The sequence below is a fragment of the Rattus norvegicus genome, chromosome 9 (genome assembly GCF_021556685.1).
Source record: "Rattus norvegicus strain SHRSP/BbbUtx chromosome 9, alternate assembly SHRSP_T2T, whole genome shotgun sequence".
NCBI classification, from domain to species: domain Eukaryota; kingdom Metazoa; phylum Chordata; class Mammalia; order Rodentia; family Muridae; genus Rattus; species Rattus norvegicus.
The window spans coordinates 127,223,523-127,246,296 of NC_141542.1; the positions used below are offsets into that span (position 1 = coordinate 127,223,523).

At 37.5% G+C, this 22,774-nt stretch overlaps 1 pseudogene; it reads left to right on the forward strand.

The window, feature by feature from the left end:
* The first annotated feature begins 12,848 nt into the window (after positions 1–12,848).
* On the forward strand, positions 12,849–22,551 carry Pclaf-ps1 (PCNA clamp associated factor, pseudogene 1; annotated as a pseudogene).
* Positions 22,552–22,774: the final 223 nt, after the last annotated feature.

Sequence of the window (22,774 nt, forward strand, 5' to 3'; positions counted from 1 at the left end):
TTCATTGATTATTATGACATACATATATGTTCATGTACAAACACATATAAAATATGTATTATGCAAATAAATATACATATATGTATAGATATATAGATGTATATATGTGTGTAAATATGTACATATAATTAACATTTCATTCATTATCATTACATACATATGTATGTATGTACAGACACACACATATATATACATGCATACATATATGTATATATGTATGTGTGTGTACATATGTGTGTATACACGTGTGTATATATATATTCCTTAATATAACCTGCAGGATACTAGCAACAAATAGTGTCATAAAACAGTCTAGGTAGAATAGACTCAACTAATTTCATTTTCAACTCTCAACAATGATTTGCAGAAGTGCTGTATAAATCTGTTGTAATGTACTACACTCATTTCCTAATAGCTCTAGTGAACACAGGAGTAGTCAGTGCAGATTAATCATGAGAGTCAGGTCAATCTCACTTAAGTTTTTAAAATTGACTTATTTTTCAAAATTGTATTAGACTTCAGAATTTTTTTTTTTTATTAACTTGAGTATTTCTTATATACATTTCGAGTGTTATTCCCTTTCCCGGTTTCCGGGCAAACATCCCCCTCCCCCCTCCCCTTCCTTATGGGTGTTCCCCTCCCAACCCTCCCCCCATTGCCGCCCTCCCCCCATAGACTAGTTCACTGGGGGTTCAGTCTTAGCAGGACCCAGGGCTTCCCCTTCCACTGGTGCTCTTACTAGGATATTCATTGCTACCTATGGGGTCAGAGTCCAGGGTCAGTCCATGTATAGTCTTTAGGTAGTGGCTTAGTCCCTGGAAGCTCTGGTTGCTTGGCATTGTTGTACTTTTGGGGTCTCGAGCCCCTTCAAGCTCTTCCAGTTCTTTCTCTGATTCCTTCAATAGGGGACCTATTCTCAGTTCAGTGGTTTGCTGCTGGCATTCGCCTCTGTATTTGCTGTATTCTGGCTGTGTCTCTCAGGAGCGATCTACATCCGGCTCCTGTCGTAGACTTAAGAATTAAATATCTATTTTTGAGTCAGACTGCAGATTTCCACCAAGAGATACATTCATGCTTTTTTGTACCTTGTGGGTCAATTGTAAATATTAAAATTTTAGTATTTTCCTTTCTGTTCGTATATTGTTGGTCAGTTAGTTTGTTTATAAATTTGAAAAATATTGAACTAATATCAGTCATTTATGGTAATGGGGAAGTGTTTATAATCTACTACTGATACTTGTTTCCATAGTTGAGAGATTACAATCAGTATAAGATTGGGGATATACTCTTTTATTCTTAGTTTATGAATAATTTTAAAAGATTAGCACAAAAGAATCAGTTTTGTCATATGTTTTGATACAGATATTGAGATAGTCATGACATTTTTTCTTAATTTTGTTGATTACATTGATTTAATAAATATAGAAATACATTTTCCAGGCAAGAATATAAATAAACAGAAACCCCAGACTAATTTGGCTTTGGTGTATTTTCATTTTCAGTCTCTATTATATACACCTCACTAATGTATTTATACTTTTTTTGTTGAACTTCCACAATGTGAAAATTAATGAATAGCCATAAATGTACAAACCTCATGTTCTCCTCTTGCCAAGGAGTCCTGATTTCCCTTGATGCCTGATCATTGGCAAACAGGTTGTTTAATTTCAATCGTAGTTAATAATATTAACACTCAGAACACACCCCATGTATCACACAGTAGACTCTCCCTACAAAGATATGCAGATAGGTTACAGAATGGCCAAAAAAGTGTCAAAGAAGCACAGTTCCATGGGCTTTCTGGAGATAGAGGCTGAGAGCTAATACAAATGGAGTCATGTAGTGATCGGATATGTTCTTAGGGAACCTGGCTGAGAGCTCCTTCAGGTATGGGTATACATAACACCTTCTCACACTCTGTAAGCTAGCTAGCTGGGAGAGCATTTCCTGGTCATTGGGAGTTAAGTTCTCTTTATCTTCTATTCAAAATGGGTAGTGTCTTTCAGCAATAAGGCCTTATTACCTGGTTATAGTGAACAACCAAGCAGTGACAGTAGCCAAGACAGTGACATTGTTCTGCAGAGCCTTCAGGCCTCTTGGACCATTTGCTCACAGGGCACATTCAGTGTCTGGCACTGAGATTTTACTTTATTTTATTTCGTATTTGTTCTTGTATTAATTAATGTATTCATTTACTTTACATTCTGTTTTTAGCTTTCCCTCTCTCTTTTCCTCCCAATCCTACCCTCTCTCTCTCTCTCTCCATCCAATTCTTCCTTTCTTTTCAGAGAATGGGAGGCCTCCCATTGATATCAACCAACTTTGGTATATCAAGTTGCAATAGGACTAGGAGCATCTTCTCTTACTAGGGACAGAAAAGGCAGCCCAGTTAGGGGAAAGGGATTCAAGGGCAGGCAGCCAAGTCAAAGACAAACCCTGCTCCTCCTCTTCCAGGACTAGTATGAAGACCGAGCTGCAAGCCTTTTACATACTTGTGTGTGTGGGTGTTAAGTCTGTCCCATGCATGCTCTCTGGTGATTCAGTCTCTGGGAACCCCTGTGCACCTAGGTTAGTTGATTCTGTAGATTTTCTTGTGGTGTCCTTGACCTCTCTGTCTCCTTCAATCCTTCTTCCCCCTCTTCCACAAGATTCCCTGAACTATGACTAATGTTTGGCCCTGAATCTCTGCATCTATTTCCATCAGTTGCTGGGTGAAGCCTCTCAGATGTCAGTTATGCTATGTTCCTATCTGCATGTATCCTGTCTCCAGGTGTCTGCAAGTGCAGAATATCATTAATGGTGTCAGGAATAGGATCTCTCTCATGGCACGGGTCTCAAGTTGGGCTAGTCATTGTTCGGCCATTCCCTCAGTATTTTCTCCATGTTTATTACTGTACATCTTGTAGACAGGACAAATTATGGCCAAAGGTTTTGTGAGTGAATTGGTGTCCCCATTTCTCCATTGGAAGTCTTGCCTGGTTACAGGAGATGGCCATTTTAGGTTCTCTATTCCCCATTGCTCTGCACCTTAGCTATGGTAACCCTTATAATTCCTGGGAATTTCTCTTGTCCTAGATTTCTAGCTTATCCCAACCCAACCTTCTCCAATCCAGACCCAGAAAGTCAAATGCGTATGTACTCATATATAAGTGGATATTAGTTGTAAAGTACAGGATAACCGTGCTACAATCTACAGACCCAAAGAGGCTAAGTAATACAGAAGACACAAGGGAGGAGGCTTAAATCTCTGATAACAGAAAATAAAATAGACATCTGGGTGGATGAAATGAGGGAACAAGGTGGGGGAGGGTCTGGGAGGTAATAGGAGGATTCTGGTCTGGGGAAGACAGAAGGAGAGGAGAGAGAACCGGGAGTGAGATTTTATTTAATGGCCTATGCAACACTGGAGCAACATTGACTGTCCATGCAGGGTATAGTGATTTCAAACTCCTTTAAAAATATTGTACTTTTAAATTAACCTGCAAACTAGTAGATTTCCACAAGTCCTCTTTGCATAAACTTATTTTTGTGACAACACTCTTATCTACTCTACCCCATTTTTACCAATCTTCCTAGTCCAAAGATCCACTCCCTCTTCTTTTGTCTTATCAGTATTTAACTAGCCCTTCCAATTAATTTTTCTTCTTGATGGGAAGGTTTTAAGTGTCCTTATCTTTCTCATGTACATTTCAGTTGGAGTGTGCTGGTACATTTCCTCATCTACCACCCTTTTTAATGAAAAATGAATTAGGAAGAACAATATCAACTAACCAGACCACCCAGAGCTGCCAGAGACTAAACCACCAACCAAAGAGTATACATGGAGGGATCCATGGTTCCAAATACATATGTAGCAGAGGATGGATTTATCTGGCATCAATGGGGTGGTGGTCCTGTGGAGGCTTGTTGATGCAGTGTAGGGGGATGCTAGAGTGGTAGGGCAGAGTGGTGAGTGAGTAGAGGAGCACCCTTATAGAGGCAGATGGGAGGCGGGGTGGGCTGGGGGGTTTGTGGAAGGGCAACTGGGAAGGGGATATCATTTGAAATACAAACAAATAAAATGATTAATAAAAATAAGTAAATTTAATAATAAAAATAGAATCTCAGAAATTCCTCCTGTCCCTCCCTACACCTGATTCCGAGCCAACCCACCATGGAGATATTCCTAAAAGCTGTTTCCTGTACATGGGATATGTTTTAGCTGGGTTGCATTGTCTGGCCTCAGTGGGCGAGGGCACACCTAGTCCTGCAGAGAGATGATATGCCAGAGTGGAGAGATACGCAGAGAGGGTCCCAACTGCTCAGAGGAGAAGGGGAGGGAGAAGGGGGAAGGATTGTGGGAGGGTGACAGGGGGGCAGTGATCAGAATGTAAAGTGGATAAGTAGAAAAATAAAAATTAAAAGAATCTTGGAGGGGGAGAAAAACAAATAAGGAAAATATGGTACTCGTGCACACTAGAAGATTACTTTGCCACAAAGAAAAATGAAGTAGTGAAATCTATAGGTAAATGGACGGATCTACAAACAATAATGTTGAGTCATGGGCCTGAAAGACAAACACTAGCGTTCTCTTCCACATGTGGGTCCTAACTTCGAATCCCTGGTTTTAGATGTCTAAGTTGGAGAAAGCTGGAAATTACAAATGTAGCAATGATGGCAGACTCATACAGAGAGGGGCAACAGTGAAATCTTAGTGAACTGACAGCAGAGACAGGTAACCTTGGAGGCAGAAGAATGAGCTGTATTTTGGTCTTTTAATACTTGAGAGAATTCAAGGCAGAGTCATCAATAACAGGACTCTTCTTTGTGTAAAGGCTTTACTAAATGTAAGAATTATGATTTTTTTCCTGTTCTTTTCTCTAGAGACGGAATGTGTTTTACTATGCATTTTCCATATTTTCCTATACTCAGGTGTATTGATAATCTTTTCATAAAGTCATATATGAGCACCCACATACCATTTTTGTTTATTTCCAATGCTAGAGGTGTTCTTTTTATTTTTGCATTGAGTTATTTATGACTCCTGCCTTTGCACTTTTCTTGAACATTTTACAAAGTGCCTGTTAATAATCTATCTACTGATGGTTGGTTTCTGTTTTCTTACATTGCGTTTCACTAATTTCTCTCCATAATCTAACAACATTATTACTCTTTTTTATTCTATTCTATCTCCTTGACATTGATTTTTGGATAATTCTCTGCTTTCTTCCCACTCTTAAATCCCATAAAAATTTACCTGAAGGCAGCAATAGTTGTGTCATACATTTAGTGATGGTTAAAAATTATTTTGAAATATTATCCCATACTTTAAATTATCTTTCAATTAAGATATTTTAAAAATTTCTGTTTGATAACTTCTAAGATGTATTGGTAATTTTTAATACAGTTCATAATTTCTATGTAATTCTAAGTTTTCTAATTTCCCTTCTTTTATTTACTGCTCATTTAACTACCACTGATATTTCAGATAATTATTTCATTCATTTGAAATTTATTGATGTTTAATGCTTAAAAGTTCTACATCTTTCTTGATATTTTCACCTTATTATTTTGATGACTGTCAAATTTCCCTTTTCTGTGTCTGTGGTTATATCTCTTGAAAATTGAGCACATTTTAAAGCTGTGCATACAGATGCATACAAATGTCTACCTTCTGGGGAATATGATCTCTTAATACATTTTCCTTCTTAGCCATTCAAGAAGACACTGTTAAGTGTGAATGAACTGATTCTAGAGCTTCAGCCTCCTGTCTTGTGAAATCTGTGAGGCTGCATACCAAGGACATGCATCCTCAAATCTCATTAGAAAACATTCAGTGCTGATGCAGTATCTTTTATTGACAAGAATTCTTCCCATTATTCATATCCAGTCAAAGAAGACAGTGAAGGTGAGGTAACCTTAATTAGTAGCTGTGCAAAGAAGATAAAGATAGCTTTGGTTTAAAGGGCTTGTCTCATCTGTGTGTGGAACAGATGGAATAGGTTTATGTTTCCTGTTGCTCTGAAAATTTCAGATTAATCCTTAAAAGAGTTTTTTTGAAATAACAGCTGGAAAATATAGAAGAGAAATAAATAAGCATGCATATTTAATTATGGGTATAATTTTATTCTAAGTATAGTTTTCTTTTCCCCTTACACCATGCCATTAATATTTAATCCTTTGATAATTGCATATTGTTTTTTGAATATATTTAGCACCTACTCTGTGCAAAAAGCTCAGTAGAGATTTATTTTATGAGCCCTGTCTCTCCAAATATAAACAGTTTTATTAGCTTCATGTCTAAGAGTACAGAAAAATCGCAGGCCAAATCATGCTACATAAAAGGTGAAAAGAAGACAAACAGATATTTTTAAGTTGAGTCAGTGAAAAACCTCTTTCACCTGGCAACAAAAATAGTTAATGTCTCATCATCGTGAAAAAATAAATAAATAAAACTAGAAAGAGCATAACAAGTGGCAATTATATTTAAACTCTTCATTGAAATTAGAGCAGAGTGGCTGGCCCAGTGAAGAGTTATAACAAGCACTCTATTAGAAATAGAACATTTGTAGGTGCTGGCAAAAATATTGAGTAATATGCAAAATTATCTTCAAACATCTATATTTAATAAAGTGAGAGTCTCTGAATCAGCTAATTGATATGACAGCAGATTGAGCAGATTCTGATTGAGCAGAAATAACACAGAAGGAGGACAATTATTAATTTACAGATGGCCTTATCTGTAGCCTGCTGGAACCACCATAACTTGGGAACAGGAGTGTAACTCCAAATTCCAGAAGCCATCACAGATGGCAGAACAAATCTCCCAGAGAATAAATTTCAACAATCATTTATATGCACGAGTAACAGTTAAGAAATCTGAGCTTTGCTTTCTTTTCCATGCTCTGGCATCAATCTCTCACAGGGTGTTTACAAGCATATCTGAGAGCCAAGACCTAGAGAAATATATTCCATTAGATTCTCTTTGTAAAGCTAGGTATTGGAGCATGAAAGCTTGTGCATTGTCTATTTAAGACCTGAAATCAAATGAATATATGCAAATCATATCTCTAGTTACTTTCAGAGATAAACAAGATTAAAATGCAAAGTACATATTGTTACATTCCCGTGTCACAAGTAACTAGGAAAAAAATCTATGCAACAGTACGGGTGCTCATTTAGTTTATATGTGCACAAATGTTTCCATTGTTAATCTGGTGATGTATAGACAGCTATTGCACATTCTCTTTCCTATATAGGATACACCTTGTGCTTAACAATCCTGAATATGACTCCAAAATGTGTTCTACTTCATAACGTCTATCCATTTCACAAAGTTGGTACACTCTTTTTTAAATCCCTGATTCTTTATCCAGTAATAGACATTTCTTCATTTGCAGTTGTCATCCCTACTTGCATCTTTAATCCTCATCCCTCCAACTATGTGCTAACATTGCCTCTATCTTCCCTTCCCCAAAACATTTGCTCTCACCTGCACTGTCTCCTTCCCAGTTCTATTTTAACTTCCTACTCCAGAAGCACCACTCTTTCCCTAGCTATGTTTTCTAAGAATGTCATGAATTCCTACAGTTCACTGATGTCTTTCACTAACAATCAATTGAACACTTTAGCTAATGTGCTATATATTCTGCCTGAGCCACTCTGTCGTCATGGTCGGCCAGTGACTGACTGGGTATCTCCTCACATACAGTCCTGTGGAGAAACCCCTTGCCCTTCAACCCCCTTTTGACTTCTATTTTGTTTCTTTTTTCTGTTCTCATTTCTTAAGACTGCTATGCTGTTTACTCCTCTTATGCTTGCCTCCAAGTGGCAGTGCGTGTATCAGGGCTAGACTTAATCATGTGCTCCTCTTAATTTTTACTGAATTATCTCTTCTTACTTGATGGTTTTGAGAGCAACACATGTATTACTCTGCACTTTCCGAAGTGCTGAATGTATCCAGCAACCTAGACAGTTTTGTTGGGATAATGAAAACCTTTCAAAATCAATGTGTGAGTTGGTTTGCCCTCATTTGAGTCTCAAAGAATATTCTTAATTATATTCTCTCAATTGCTGAAATGGCTTGAGTATGATCTTAAAGGCTTATCATGTCATCACTGTCTTCTCCATTTTCAAATTAACACAGAACACAATGGAACAGGAAAAACATCAAATAGTTAACCCAAGTCTGAGGCTAGTAAATTAGATTTACTAATTACCTAAAGGGTATGCTCTTAACCATGAGAGCATGAGGTTCTAGCAGCTAATTCGATAAATCTGATTTCCCATAATTTCTTTACTAAACTTTCTTAATTGAGCCTCTTAACTCTTTTTCCTTTCTCTCACTTTTTCCGTTTTTTTCCTTTGTTTTGCTTTATTTATATAAGCTGTCATGTAACTCAGGTTGGACTCAAACTTAAATGATCTCAAGATTTAAGGATGATCTTGAACTGATAATCTTACCTTTACTCTGCAGTGCTCGGATTGATAGTGTAGCCTATCATCCCTGGTTTGTGCTTCTCTTTGTCTCACTCTCTCTGTCAGTCTGTCTGTTGGTGTGTGTGTGTGTGTGTGTGTGTGTGTGTGTGTGTGTGTGTGTGTGTGTAATTGTGTTTTGCATTGGTCTGTTTTTATTTTTTTCTAGAAGATATATCTTGTTAAAATCCTTCACTAGCTTTTTAGAACCCAAAGACAACATACTAGACATTTAACAGGAATCATTAAATCCTTTACATCACTGAATGCTATGACTCATCTTTAGATCATGGCTCAGATTTAAATTTTAAGTACTTTTTTATTTATTAATTTTATGTGCATATGAGTGTTGGTGTGCGTATACCATGGAACATGTGTGGGGGTCAAAGACAACTTTTGTGAATCAGTTCACCACTCTCAGTATGTGTGTCACTGGGATCAAACTCAGGTCACCAGGCTTGGCAGCAAGCATGTTTACTCATCAAGCAATCTCTCTGGCCCCATGATTTTTGCATCTTTATTTTGTTCAGATTTTTTGGTTCCAAGTTGTCATTTTCCTGATGCATCTCCTTGGGCAGCTGGTACTTCCTCATTCAACAGCTTTGCTCAAATAGAAGCTTCTTGGATGTGTCACCAAGTTATGCACTTCATTTGTGTAACACTTTGTATACAGTTTTATTCAGTGCATGTTGTATTGCTGTGCTTAACTTGTTCTTGTGACTTTGCTGCATGAATCTGTAAAACACTTTTATTTTATTTATATGTATTTACCCAGAATGTAACATGTTGTATAACATAGAGTAATTGTTTAATGTGCTTTCTGTAGAAGGAAGAGAGGGACTGAGGAAAGAGAGGAAGGCAGGGGAAAGCAGAAGGGGAGAAATAAAGGAAGGCAGGAAGTGGGTATTCTGAAAATATAAATCAGTGGATTAATAATAAAGCTGACAAATTTTAGCAAGGGATGTTTTACTCTTTGTATTGCTCTAATGAAACAGCATGGCCAAGGCACTGTCTAATGAGAAGCATTTACGTATGGGCTTGCTACAGTTTCAGTGAGTTGGTCAATGGTCATTGTGGAGAATGGTGGCAAGCCAACAGACAGGCTGGCTGGCAATGGTATTAGAGCAGTAGCTGAGAGCACATATTTTATTCACAAGATGAAGACAGAAAGGTACTGCATCTGACTTGGACTTTTAGGCTTGCAACCCCATAGGAAGAACCCCATAGGAAGAACATCAGTATCAACCAACCAGACCTCCCCCAGAGCTCCCAGGGACTAAACCACAAGCCAAAGAGTACACATGGAGGAAACCATGGCTACAGCTACATATGTAGCAGAGGATGGCTTTATTTGGCATCAATGGGAGGGGAGGACCTTGGTCCTGTGGAGGCTAGATGCCCTAGCTTGGAGGAACACTAGGGTGGTGTGGCTGAGGTAGTTGGATGGGTGGGTTAACTCCCTCATAGAAGTAGGCGAATGGGATAGGGGATTTGTGGAGGGGATATCAGGAAGAGGGATAACATTTGAAATGTAAATAAATAAAATAACCAATAACTAGACTGTGGGGGGGGGAGGGCGGCAATGGGGGGAGGGTTGGGAGGGGAACACCCATAAGGAAGGGGAGGGGGGAGGGGGATGTTTGCCCGGAAACCGGGAAAGGGAATAACACTCGAAATGTATATAAGAAATACTCAAGTTAATTAAAAAAAAATGTTTGAAGTAAAATGAAAAAATAGGAAGAAGAATCTCAAAGAAGGATTTTTTTATATAAAAAGGAATTGTACTGTGTTTTGTGAAATGTGTATGTGAAAATACAGGAAAGTAATGACAAAATGTGTTCTTATAATAAAATAAAGCACTTCCAAAGGAAAAAGAAAAGAAAAGAAACCTCAAAGTTCAACTCCAGTGATACAGCTCTTCCAACAAGGCCACAGCCCCTAGGCCTTCTTAAAAAGTCTACCAACTGGGAAACAAACTTTCAAGTATATGAACTTATGGAGGCCTTTCTCATTCATACCAACAAAGTTAATAAATGTTCTTAATATTTAATGATGAAATAAATGATAATCATTGAACTAAAACAAAGATATTAAAATAAATCAGAATAAGACCGTGACATTATTTTTATCATGATTGTTTTGTGTTCATTATATTATTTATAATATAATTTATGAAATTATTTTATAAGCAATGGCATCAGTACGGATTGACCTGAATTTCTATAAAGCAATAATTCAAGACAGTTGGTGTTTTTCTCATTGCAAGTAGAAAAACAAAATGGGATGAAGTAGTTGAATTTTGTATGGATTCATTGCTACTTTAGTTCTCTGTCATGGGAAGAGTTTGGCTTCTTTGCTTTTACCTTCAGGGATATTGTCACTTCCTTTTTACACTGGCTTTAATGCTCTATGATTGTTAATAATTATTAAAGTTATAGATGACAAACATGTGAAATTGCAAAAGTTATAGAAATAGCGTCCAATAAGATGGACCGCTAAGGTTTTATAATGAGAAACATGGACTATATTCTTTGCCACACAGAACAGTTTTGTGAGTTTGAGGTCCTTTATCTTTATCTGTAGATAAAACTAGTAATGTTTGAGAAATAGAATTGTCAAAACTTTCATCTTGATCATCAGGGATTATGATGTTAAAGAATAACATTGCTTGCAAAATGCTCAGTCCTGGGAGTAACAGGGCAGCAGTTATATCTCCCATATATTGGCTAGAATATTAACCAGAATGTGGTGGTCTAACTAATTAGTCATTTATATGAGACCAAGAATTTTATTCTAAATCATTTTGACTTTAAAATATAGTATGATTGAAATATAGAGAAACGGCAAGTTTAATTTTAGCCTATATAAGCATAAATATAACATGTAGATCCATTTGTGGGAAGTTGCTACAACCCCTGAATGTTAGTGAGTTCAAAGCTGCTGCATTAAATTTACAATGGGAGCCAGAGTAATGTGACTAGAAACCATGTCACTGAGAGCCATTTGAAAATACAGTCTCAGTCAGAGCCAAAGGCAGGCTTGGAAGAGCCTTCCTTCTCTCTTGCCGTTAGAGAAGACTTCTATGCCAGTTAAGAAATATTTTTATTTGGTAATACTTGAGAATATTAAAGACACACGTTTAAGAGGAGAGAGTTTTGCTCAAAAAATATACCTAAGGAGTGAGGGACATGGCTCAGTGGGCAAGAGCCTTGTGTGAGCATGAGAGCCCCAATGTTAATCTCCTGCATCTGTGTCAAAAGCTAGACATGGCCACACCGGTGCTGATAATTCAAGTACTATGCAACAGTGGCAGGAGGATTGCTGGGAGTTTGGGGCTGCCAGCATTATTTTTGGTTCACTGCCTTATGGGAAAGGTAGAGAGTGATAGAGTAGGTCTACCAACATCCTCCTTCGAAATATGCATATATTGTCACACTAAGGTGTGTGTACAACACACAAACACCAACCAAACAACCACACACAGACACAGATACCACCTACACCACACACACATACACACGCACACACACACATATACACATACACACATACACACACACACACACACACACACACACACATACACACACCATCACCGCCATACCACATACAAACATATACAGACAAAATGTAAACACAGCATATATGTGTTTTCAAATACTAGATGGGATATTTTGGAGTATAGGGATCTCCATGACACTGGGCCCCTTCTATGTGTCCTGAGTTCAGCAATCTTTATTTATATTATCCTGGAAGAGTTGATCTCACTGACTGGAAGGTGAGATTGATGAACCATGAATTCTAATGCTTTGAGATTCTCTATATTTTTGTAGCCCTGTAGAACCTTTGTGTTTTCCCCTTAACCTATTTTGTATGAAAACAGTATATTAGCATTGAGAGAGAGAGATAGAGAGAGAGAGATAGAGAGAGATAGAGTTAGAGAGAGATAGAGATCTAAGTCAGTAAAAAACATGATCTAGCATGTATAGGATTCTGATTAGACACAGAGCTTGTCTGCTGCTAGGTTGACCTTGCTTCACATGTTAACCTCTGTGAGTCTAGCATCTTACCTGTTAAGGAGGAAGGCCCTCCATTTGGCAAGACTCAATGCAAGAGGTGAACGAGACCTTCTGGCACACATTAGCTTTTGAAACAGGGCTGTGTTTTCTCTTACCCTGTGTGTTGTGGGTGGTTATGAAAATTGAATTACTATTAAATTGGAGACAATTCCCTGCCAAATGATTCAGCACAGGGTGGCAAATCAGCATGAGACTGTCACATGTTTTTGTATATTTGGTGGGTTTCTGGGACAGCTTTGCTTGCACAGCTAATATTTTTGCTCTGGGCAAAGAATCTGAATACTGAGCTTATTTAAGGACAGACATACCGCTGACATGATGGCCTCAGCTGTGGTCAGAGGCCACGTTTTCATGTCTCCTTCCAGACTGGAAAGCGAACAACTGAGTTGGCAGAATGAACCAAGGCAGAAGCAGTGGGAGGACCTGGTGGTATTGTTCCGTTCAGGAGCAGGTGTTGCTTAGGTAACTCAGCCCCTGCTGCCAGGTGCTGTGACAGAGTCCATGGCAGTTGTAATAACACCATGCAGACTTAGACACCTGACTAGCTTAAATTCCACACATCTGTTTCTCTTCAGAAAGTGTGAGACAAGGTGTTTACACAGAAGCATATTTAAACCTACAGCATTAACAAGCTTGGGCTTAGTCGAAATTATGCACACAAATAAGCAATTTCTTTCTAATTATAAAAATATCTAAATTTGAGATTGAAAGACTTGGTGGAAATTAACTCTTTTCTCCCTTCCCTCCATTTTTCTCTCACTATGGTGATTTAAATGAGAATGACTCCCACAGGCTCGTGCATTTGAATGCTAGGTCCCCAGTGTGTAGAACTATTTGGGAAGGATTAAGAGGGTTGTCCTTATTAGAGGAGATATGTCAATGGGAGCTCTCTTTGAGATTTCAAAAGTTCAGTTTCGTGTTCTTTTTCAGCATGCTTATTTGTGAATAAGATGAAAACTCTCAGCTATTGCTCTAGCAAAAGCTATGCCAGCCAGCCAGCCAGCCAGCCTGTTTGCCTGCCTGCCTCTCTGCCTCCCTGCCTCCCTGCTGGCCTGCCCACCTGCTTGCCCGCCTGCCTGCCTGCCAGCCTGCCTGCCAGCCCGCTGCCATGCTTCCCACCATGATGATCATAGACTAAACCTCTGAAATGGTAAGTCCCAATCCAGCTTAAATATTTTCTTATATAAGTTATATTGGTCATGGTGTCTCTTGACAGCAACAGAACAACCAAGACACTCTTCTAACCCTCCCTTCTCTGTTTTCCTTTCTTCTTTCCTACCTTTCTTCCTTCCCTCTCTCCCTCCCTTCTTCCCTCCTTTAGTCCTTCATTCCTCTCTCCTCCCTTTTATACTTAGTTTGTGTGTCACAAGAAGTAAGATTTTTCAAAGGTTGAGTTATGGGTTAAACAAGTGAAAAGAATGGATCCTAAGTTTTGTAGTAACAATCAAAAGCTGGTGAGTCTCTGAAGCCCAAGTCACAGTTCCTCACTGCACATGGAGATTGCTGATGGACCTACGTCCTCATCTTTCCATGTGTCAGCTACAGCTGGTGCTGTCTTAGCTCATCACTATGATTATGAAGCCAAGTATGGGAGCAAGGACTCTGCCTACTTGAAGAGAGCTGGCAACCCATGAACTCAGGCAGTAAGGAATTCCTTCTCTCTATGGCTCTACATAATCCCTTTATAAAAGAACTTCACCCTGTAGAGTGGCCACCCCCAAAGCCTATCAGTATGCCTTCCTATAAAATTAATTTGTAAAGTCATCCCTCTTTCCTCGGACCCATGATTTCCTGATATTGCTAGTCACTTTCCCATTTCTCAATGTCCCCACTTCTGCTTTTACATCCTGTGGATTGTGTTACCATCTCTTCCTGTTGAACACCTTAATCTTTTCTTCTTACATGGTCCCCTCTCATGACCTCTTCTTGTTCACAAGGATGCGGATGATCCAGTTAGGTTGTGTAATGGATTCAAGCTGGCATGTGTTGATAGTCTCAATACATGGAAAGAATATCCAATTGTTTTTAAACAAAGGTCTTTGTGGGCTGACCATATGAAAGGTAAGGCACTGCAAGGACTAGCCTGACACCTACGTTTGATCTTGGAATCCATGTATAGGTGGATGAGGAGAACTGAGTCAAGGAAGTCCTCTGACCTCTACATGTGTTTTATGTTGGACATATATACAAAACAATTTTTTTAAATGAAAATATCTTTGTTGCCAGAGGAAGAAAGGTAAATGGGGCAGTGTAAACCAAACAGCACACAACTCCTGTATTGTTTTCTTAATGAATCTTAATCCTTTTTTATTATCTTAAATCTGTAACTTTCTATGACTTTGACTTTTAAACTGCACAGTTTATTAGAACTTACTGTGTTGATACAGGAGTCCAGTTTCGGGATGTACTCAAATGCCCCTGCTTCATTTTAATTTTCAGTGTGCTGAGTAGATTCTGTGGTGTATTTTTCCTGCTGTTTTGATTGTCACGTGTCTACATACACCTGATACGTATGAAGCATCTGAGAAGGATTGTTTTCTCAGTGGTCTCTACTCTACTCTCTATGTTGAAAACTGAACCATAATTAATCTATACAGTCACTAGACTTTCAGAAGACACCAGATAAGGCATATTCTGTGGAGGTATATCTTTTTTTATAACTTTTTGAAAGTTTGAACAAATAAAAATGTGGGAGACAGCTCCAGAATATATTTCCAGCAGACCTTTTCTCTGTGGCTTCTTTTTCACCTCCTGCCCAGGTAGCTTCCCTCTAGGAGACTGTTTTGCATATTCAGTGTTACTACAGTAGCTTACCTTCTCTCTTTTGGTATAACCTGCCCTGCTCTTCCTGAATAATCTCTGCTAAATAAGATATTTGACAAGAAATTCCTTCCAGAAGCCCCAGTGTATGGGAGAGTGGATGATGAGAGGAGCTAGATGTCATGAAAAACAGGTTTCTGGAGCTTCACTCAGCTTCCTGTTTGCCCATCCAAGAACAAAAGTAGAGAGCTTTTCTTAACAACACAGAACAACCCAAAGTTAGAAACATTAAATGTTTCATTTTGGGAGACATCCAAAGATATTGATTCATTGTAAGTTCATCTTCCTTCATTTCTACCTTTTTATAGAGGGTTTGCACAGCTGAATATGAACTACTAGGGGCACTCTACTCTCAAAACTGGAAAACAATAAATTTTTGTGGTTTTTTTGCTTGAAAGTTTGTTTGTTATTTAAAGAATGAGAGAAAAATATAAAATTGAGTGGGTACGATCTTGGAGGAGTTGTGGAAGGGGAAACATGATAAAAATATTTTGTATGAAATTGTTTTCAATAAAAGGTGCTTCAGTATCTAATGGCATCATGGCCTATTCACAGTTTTGTTTTGTTTTTTGTAGGATATAAAACAATCATTAGAAATTTTTGAATATTTCTTTAAATATTAAATTAATTAATAATAAGTTTGACTTTGGAGAAGATTATCAACAGTTTTATTCACTTAATGAATCCTTGATCTGAGACAATAATATGAAAATTTTCTCTCTAGTAGCAATGGTGTTATGATTGCCTTTTTCCCTCTCTCATTCTCTCTTTCCCTCTTTCTGTTTTCCTCTTTCTTTCTGTGTACATTATATACTTTTAATGTCTTATATATTTGTAATTTCTAATTTTGTGTACTTTATAATTTTAATTTGCCCTATAACATTTACTATTTAGTTTTAACTTCTCGTGTTTTTAACCCCTCATCTTACATCAAAGTTAATTTTTATCCTAAAAAAATCTTACTTAGGAATAATTTTGGTTTACAGAACATTTTCAATTCAAGGTATTCTTTTCACCTAGCTACTGCAGCACTGGCCCTTCTTGATGATATGCACATAACCATAGATATGGCATTTGTTAAAACAAAGATGGCAACTTTGTTCTGCTGCCATTAGGCATTGCAGACTTTGTCTTTATCTTCTCAGGTTTCTGCTACTTTCCCTTTGTTCTTCTTGAACCAATGACACCACATTGGACGTTTAGTCTCTGTGTGCTTTGTCCCCCATTTTGATTGAGAATGATCGGTCTGATCATTCTTAAAAGCATTGCCAGTTTTGAAGAATACCAGTCTAAAACCCTCATATTGGGTCTGGCTGTTGATTTTATATGGTATTTGTGGGTTTCAAAGAGCATACCATAGAGAAGAAGCACTCCTGTTTCTAATTATACCTATGGCTACATGGCCTTCATATGATGAACATTTAACTTGGTTGCTTAGTTACAACATGCCTATCAGGTTTCCCTAGTCAGTTAAACTCTTTTTCCATTCTGCTCTTTATTCTTATGAAGTAAAGCACTAAGTACATTTTACATTCAAGAAAATAGTTTATATATACATATATATACATATATAATGTTTGAATTATATATAATATATATGTTTATATATAATGTTTGAAATTCTGCTGTGATAGTTTGTTCTACTTATTCAATTATATTAATATAACATTGACTCTGTGTGTGTGTGCGTGCATGTGTGTGTGTGTGTCTCAGACTCAGGGTGTAAAGGCACTTACCACCAAGCCTGATAACTGAAGTTCAATCCATAGTGGAGAAAAACTACCCCTCTGTAACTTATCCCCTCACTGCCACACAGATGTACTAGTGTACATGTTTGTGTATGTATACATACAAACAATAAATATATATAATAAAAAATTACTCAAATTGTTCTAGCTTTATCATCTATTGAAAACTATTTCAGATTGGTTATTATTTCCTTTGGATCAGCCTTCTGATTTTTATTTCTGTGGTACACAGAATATATTTTTAAATGCATCAGTTAACTTAATTGGCATTATAAAGGGGGAAAACTAATATTTCACAGTATGTATTATATGAATATGTCATGCACTTGACTTACATTTGTTGCTTTTTTTAATCCACATTAACTTTGTAAAGGGAAAATTGCATTCAATTTCATATTAATAAACTGAGATTCATTGTCATGGAGTAATTTCCTAAGAGTAATACAGCTAATAAATAGTAAATTCAGAGTTGAACTGGAGGTCTTCCCAACTCCCAAGCAATCTGGTTCTTGTGCAAATTAATGGATCATGGTTCATCTTGAGGTTAAGGCGGGAGCTATAGATAGAGCCATGGGAGAAGCTGCCTAGCTTTAGCACAGAACCAACTGTGGTCTCAACACTGAACAATCCAAAAAGGAGACAGGTGACAAACCATAATGAAAAACAAGCAGTAATTTTAGAGCATGATCATGATCTTTGATCTTTCTTGACTTGAAAATTTTTTAGGGTTTTATTGTTTTTTGCGCTGTCTGTGCTTTGGGCCAACATGGCAGCTAGATTAATTAAAGCCACCCCTGTTCCTCTACAATGCCCAAGAACTCTTACAGCTCATTGTTTTGTCATAGTCTTTTCTTTGTTCCCTACACCAACAGCTTTCTCATTGTTTATTGTTTCTGACCTTACAGTTGAAGGTTATTTTTATGAAAGTTATTATGGCTTTCTGTATTTAGTTTACTCAGTCAATAGGAAAATTGTTGATAATGTCAGGTACTTCAAATCCAAATCCCCAGATATATTTTATATTTTAGAGTATTTTTAGATTTAGAGGGAAATTACCAAGTAGTATTCAAAGTTCCATTCCATATCTGGTTAGTTACTTTTTTCTACTGACATGGTACATGTAATGCATAAAGGGACCGATATCAATACATTATAATTAAATAAACATATACTTTGCTGAATTAGTTTTATATAATTGGGCAGTCTGTGTACAAGGAGTCCTTAGTGGATAAATATATGTGGCTATTTTGGTTTTCTTGGGCTTTTCCTGTCTGGCTATTTTATACTTGCCTGGTTTGTTATGACCTTGGAAGTTTTAATAAGTATTGTTCAGGTCCTTTACAGAGCATTCCCATGCTGTAATTTATCTGAAAATTTTCTTACAATTCCAGTAGAAACATTCACTTGCATGTGAAAGCCAAAGGTGGTCAAGCACCATTTTCATAGCACTAGGCAAATGGTACATTTCCTTACTGTGACTATCTATCTGACTGGTAGCATTTCCCATGATTCTGTGCTCCGAAGTTCTATTTGTACTTCTAATATCTACCTCTAATTTTGAAATTTAGGGAAGGAAATCATTGTGTGTACACCTGTGAGCTGAGGAAAGCTGTTTCAAATGGAAAGGGACTTATATAAATACTTAGACTTACTCAGCAATGGGTAATATTTTTATTTACATCTCCTTATGAATTAGTTATTCATATAAGTATGAATTTATGAATGTTAATTTTACATTTTGAGTCATAATTCAGCTTGACTTTATTTTGTTGCTGAATTGTTTTGAACTTTAGGCCATTTTGTGCATTCCTGTATTCCTCTCACATACATTGGTCATTGTGAATCTTTAAGCACTTCTTTATTTGGGACAATTTGATGCTTTGTACCTCTTACTGTATATTTTTACTCTAGTGTAGTCCTATAATCAATCATGTTTCCAAGAAGCCTTATGTCTTAATTGCTTTTCTAATGCTGTTAAGAGACACAAGGCAATTTATAGAAAGAAAGCATTTGATTGGGGGCTTGCTTATAGTTTCAGAGGGTAAATCCATTATCATCATGGTGGGGAGTGTGGCAACAGGTAGGCAAGCAGGCATGTTATAGGATCAGAAGCTAAGATCTTACGTTCTGATTCAACGTTGGAGGAAGAAGAGAGATCTGAGAGATCTAACCTGGCATAGGTTCTTGAATTCTCAAAGGCCAAGGTAGTAACACATATAGTCTAAGTAGGCCATTCTTCCTCCAACAATGCCACTCCTCCTGATTCTTCCCAAAACTGTTCCACTAATTAGGGATAAGCAGTCAATTATATGAGCTTACAAAGGTTGATTAGATTCAAGCCATCACACTCTGATAACTTTTTTTTAAACAAGATTTTCTCTTTCCTTTGGAGATGTTAATATTTCCAAACAGTCAGTACAGAGAGGATCAAGACAAAAACCACTATTTCCCTGTCAACAGTAAGCCACATATTCATGTTTCAAAGATCAGGTTTTTAAACCAAGATACAGGCATCAGACATACATGTGTATTCAGTGAGACTAGATTGCCCTTGTTTCTAGGCCCTCACAAAAAGAGAACAAAAGAGTATTGTGTTTTTACTACCCTGTGTACCCACTTGTCTCTCTGTTTATGTCTTTGTGAATGTAGCTACATTTCTTTCTGTATAAGTTACATGAATTCATATTGATACATTGAACTATAATCTTTCTGAGTGCTTTCATTTGGGGCGAAGAGTTTCCTCTCAGAAATTAGTCCAATTCTTGCCTACAGTTTTATTGTCTAGAGGAAGTAATGGGAAAGTGAGAACATCCCAGGGCTGTCTTTTCTGGAGATTGGGGATCTGTGGATATGTTGACAGTGCTATGGTATGATGTCAAACATGCTCCTTCAGAGCAGTGGCATTCAGTGGCCCCCACGGCAGTGGTTTTATTGGTGATGACAGTGGCTTTTTCTCTAGTTTCATTTAATAACATGGCTTTTATTGAAGTTATGTAGACTTGGCTTTTCTATTTTCTTGTGTAGTTACCAAAGAAAAGTTTGCAGAACTCTGGCTAGAATAGATAGGAACACTCTTTCAGAATAAATTGGACCCAGAGAAGTTTCTAGAACAAAGTTGGTAAAGGCCTTTTCAGCTCATTCTTATAATGTTGATTTTTTTTTCAAAAAGAATTCCTTCATTTAATTGCACTCTACATTCTTTATGAAACCAAAGGAGCAGAATATCCAGTCTTTTCAATACTCTCACCATTGATGGGCCAGAACTGTGGGACTATTCAGCTTCAACAAGTCTGAGATTTTAGATATGGGGATATACAACACATAGTAGACTGTTCTCAAAGGAAAAATAAATACATGACCCCCTTCAGGGTTTCAAGGAAGAAAAGAGAAACCTAAATGTTTAGAGTCAAATTCTATAGGCTAAGGTGGCAAAACAGGAAAGAAAAAATAATTATAATATCCAAGGCACTTAGTAGTAGGAAGTAATAAATATATCTTAAATAATTAAAAGGCATTCCTTTCCACTTTTCTTAGTGATTCTCATTGCGTGCTTGTTGTTAACCAAGTCTAAGCTCCTGTCATTATGGGTTGAGCAGCTGCAAAGGTGAAATGTTTTGACAAATCCCGAGTGTCGTCCGTTTTATACTGTGGATCAGCACGGACGTTCTTTAGTATCTTCAGATGGCACTGTAATGGGGTTATATTTGGAAGTTTCCCAGTGTGGTGCAAAAGCCTCACGGAGAGAGAAAGTTTATAAACTGCAAGCCTAGAAGTCAGGGAACAGCCAGATGCTCATCCTGCATGAACCCTCCTTCAGCCTTTGTGCTCTCTCAGCTGGACCTTTCAAGCGTCCTATTTATAAATGGAGCTTGAGTACACTGATCAGTGACAACGACTCGATTTGGCCATCTTATTTCCACTCACAGAGGAGAAAAGGCACTTAAAGACTGAGGTAACATCAAAAGGAAAAATAAAACCTGACAGTGAAAGAAAATGTGGGCTAAGGTGTGGCCTTTGCCATACCTCTGATCTATAAGTCTCTGTGGCTCACAGAAAATGTAACTACAGGTCCCTGTTTGCTTCTTCAAAAATATATTTATTAAGAGAAATGTTAAAATCTTTCCATATGTACAGAACTATGTGGAATTTTTACAGAAATTTGCAATGTTTATGTTCCTTCAACAAACCGAAAATAATCCACAAGGACTGTTTGAAATGTCTAGTAGTGCCTAATAAGGTTTACCTAGCTCAGAGGCAGAACATTTGCATAGCTTAGGCAAAGTCCCAGGTTCTACCTATAGTAACTGTAAAAATATTTAAAAATATTCAGTTATTTCTAGTTGCATTTATGGACAAATTACAGAGAGATGAAATATCCAGGAAAATTGCATATAATCATTTAAAGCTATTCACTGATGAACTAGAGGCAGCATGGGAGGCTGCAGGGCTATTTCAGGCAAGTTTTTCCAGTTGGTTATACAGACTTTTGTTCCACTGACAGTTGTAGTGACAGTTGAAAATCCCAAGGTTTAATTTAAGCACATCTGTCTTCACATCCAGAATGGTCTGCATAGTCTCTGCAGTGCTTTATGGATGAGTGACATCAAAGGTAGTCTCCTATCAACTTCCTCCTGGTTACAGGAGGAATTCTCTTGTCCAGTTGAAAACTTAGCTCTTTGTGACACGGAGACATTTCAATTACTCATTTTTATTAGTTGGGTGTCCATTTAGGTTAGTTAATAGCACTTAGTAGCTACTAGCCTCAGCCCTTAGCATTGAGGTTTACTATTTGATTCCTACGATAATGTTAGTGAACAAGTCTTACAATTATCCCCATTTTATAGCTATGTAGTGAAGAGCTAAAATCAGCTTTATACGGTAAGCAATATAGAGAGGATTTGAATCTGGTTAATCTGAAGTATCTATCTTCCTGACCATTAGTCTTCATCGTCTCAACTTTATTCAGAATTAGTCTGGTAAAAATTGTCCTCAGTCTTGCTTCAATGACAGTGTCCTGATTGTTGTTGATGATAGTGTTTTTAAGAAAGGGCCTCACAGGATTCTTGTCCAGTTGAGACATCTGAAGTTAGGGAGTCGGTAAAAATGGTCTCTTCCTCTGTGAACATGGTTTGACCAAAGCAAACTATGTCCCAGGAGCCTTCAGAAAAGTGGTGGCTTCTCAAGCCCCCAGGAAGGTGCTTGGGTCCTCCACCTTTGTCACCAATTCTTCCTCAAGATCATTAAGAAAATTTGAAAATAATGTGCTGGAGGAAACTCTGTGTATGCCCAACTCTCAAGTGGCAAAAAGTCATCAGGGAATTCAGGCTGTCCCCTAAAGATTCTAAAAGAGAGACCCAGATTCCTGAAGAGCAGGAAGCAGTGGCTTAGGAGAAACAAAGAGAAAAGTGTGTCCTTTGCAACCTGATCACAGAGATGATGAAAATGAATAGAACTTACTCAGCTGAATAATGTCTTCAGTTTACTTACATATTCTAGCATGTAAATGTGGGTAAATGAGTTTGTCCAGTTGGCTTGTTGAATAGGCATTTAATTGAAAAAAAAATGAGGCTAAAATTAAGCCATTCAAAAGAAACCAGCTATAAAAGTGGAGAATTTTTATAATTTGTAAATTTGAATTGCATATTTGAATTTATGTCATATACTCCTTCTTTT